Source organism: Haplochromis burtoni, unplaced genomic scaffold, assembly GCF_018398535.1.
Source record: "Haplochromis burtoni strain Fernald_Lab_line unplaced genomic scaffold, NCSU_Asbu1 Contig_50, whole genome shotgun sequence".
Lineage (NCBI taxonomy): Eukaryota > Metazoa > Chordata > Actinopteri > Cichliformes > Cichlidae > Haplochromis > Haplochromis burtoni.
In genome coordinates this window covers 637,961-640,734 of record NW_024582411.1, presented here as the reverse complement: position 1 = coordinate 640,734, position 2,774 = coordinate 637,961, and positions in this window count along the sequence as shown.

The window sequence follows — 2,774 nt, the reverse complement described above, 5'->3', positions numbered from 1 at the left end:
CAGCCAATAGGCCTTTCTGAAGGGGATGCTTCATAATAATGATGAGGCAAGTTTTCCCACTTGATGCAGTCATAAAAACACGAGAGGTGTTTGCAGGGCGTGTCATTAAGCGTTAACCCTCTGCTGCACCTATTCAATGAGAGGGGAGAAAGAAAGGCTCTTATTAGTCTGTGGATAAAACTTTTTTTTTTCATTATCGTTAAGTAAATAGGGAGAAAATGTTTAAAAATGCATTTATCTGTTGGGTGTGTCAGACATGGGTTCATGTTTTTGTAGTGTCTCGTGATGGGTTTACAGTCTGTGTTTAAAAGCAGTTGTTCTGAGCTGTGTCACAAACATTACGGTTTTTGCGCATGACTTTGGGTGTGACCGGCCTGTCGCTCTGTGACTGCTGGGATGTCCTGCATCTCCCCCGCGACCCTGAATTGGGTAAGTGGAAAAGGTTGATTTGATGGATGATTGATGGATGATGATGATTCTTTTCTTTTTCAGCCCTTCTGCTGTACATTCACTGCTGTGCTGTCATGTTGCATGACCCAGTTTTAGCAAAGCTTTGGCCGCCAGACGGATAGCCTTGTAGTTGACTCTAGAATACTGTGGCATTGAGAGGAATTGACTAAATCTCTGTCAGCAGGTTACCCGGGTCCTGCAGCTACAGAACATGCCCGGATCATCATCCCTCCACCGCCGTGCTTGATATTTGATGAGAGGTGTTTGTGCTGATATGTTGCATCTGTTTTTCACCAAACACTGCACTGTGCATTATAACCACACACTTTTGTTCAGATGCAACTTTGCAAATCTAAAGTGTGGCGTCATGCCCTCCTTAAAGAGAAGAGGCTTTCTCTTCTGTGATGAACTACTGTCCTGGACTTCATCATTTATCATGCTGACTGAGGCAGGTAGAGTCTGAGATGCTGGTCTTGGGTTTTTTTTTTTGTTTGTTTTTGTTTTACAATTTCCCTGAGCATCACAGAGTCTGACTTTCGAGTGAATTTGAAGTGATACACATTCCTGGCAAGACTGTAGCATCGTCACACACCTGAATGTTCCAGATCACACTGATCAAATGCTAGCAGCACCTGCCTGCTACTTACACTCTTAATTCCTATGGAGGGAGTAACTGTGCATTTAGATTTTCATTAGGCAGCCTGGAGTCCTGTGAAAACCCTTTCACGTGACTAAATCGTGAGTGAAAAGTACCCAGTCAACAAGGAGAAAATTTCTGAAAACCGGAAACAAAACAAGGCTTCTCTTCAGACACATTTTTATTATTTTTTTTACAGTTAAAGTCATTTCTAAAGCAAATAACCTGATCTTCTTGCCTTACTATATGAACCTAAGAAATGATGATAGATAAATGACTCCCATACCTTTTTAGATTGCTCTTTGACACCTTTATGATCATTTCACTTGATTGCAATCATTTAGAAACTGTGCAGTAGACGCTTCATTTTGGCCAGAGGGTTTGAGTAAGCAATTTACTCAAGGGGCCACAAATCCAAGTGTTATATGCTGACTAATCTAGAACTTCAATTCTGAATGCCTTACAATTTACTTTTCATTTTGTAGAACTCCGTCACAATAAGGCACAAATGCCAGGATCCTGAAACATTAGAAACATACCTTTTGGCGCCTTCTTAAATCTCCCCTCTATATCATAAAGGTCAGTTTAATTTTAACCCAGGTCCAGTCATGGTTATTAAATGCCGATTAAAAACAGATACATAGCACTCACAGATCCACTCATACTTTGAGTCGATATTAACAGCACAAAACATTTTTAAAATCTAGGTGATTATAATAGCAATGAACTCCTTTCTATTTATATCTCATTCTTATCCCAGTTTTCAACATTTGATAAACAGGACATAAAACAATTAGAAATGATCCATCCTTGGTATAAATATTAAATTGAATAATTTAAGCCCAGCATTTCTTTTCAGTAGATTCTTACACACAAGACCCCAAAGCACAAAAGAAAACTACCGTAGCTCGTGTAGGTTTTTGACTTTTTATTCGCTTGATCATTTTCTCCAACCCAAAGACAATACACAGCATAAATTGAAAATATCCCATTTAATAGTTTACAACTCTTCATCTTTAGTCATCCTTTTATATTTTCAGTCTGACATTCACACTCACCTTGAAGCCACAGAACTGTGATAACAGTTCATACGAGTCAACAGTGAACCTCATGCCTTCACCCTCCCCCAACTAATCAGATACAGTTTTGTTTTCAGTCAGGGCAGGTCAGGAGTTCGGGTGTGTGCGTGTACAGATTCGGTTTTCAAAATACAGCAGATGCATTTTTATTTATTTATTTATTTTTTTAAATTCAACAGGGGAAGTTCATGAACGTGGTGGCAATTCAGACGCTTTCCCAAGCCCTTTGCACACTGAATTCACCCAACAAAAGAAAAAAAAAAAAAAAAAAAAAGCAATAATCAATAAACCAAATAACAGATGCTTTAAAAACATCGAAAGCAATGTGAGCACTATTTCAACAACTCCTTATTGTACATGTTAGTACTGACCCATGAAGGTGGTGTGACAGATTTGTATAATTGGAACTTTTCTAGCACTTCAAAAAGAGTCTTAGATCGAGAGTAGAAATGGTGTTATTTACACTGGTTTTCACATGCAGCTCAGAAGCTGAAAGCAATTGCAGCCACAAATCATGTCCTATGTAGACAGAAGACATGTCACACACCATCACATCCTCTCGGGCATGACTCTTTCTTTCTTTCTCTCTCACACACACACACACACAC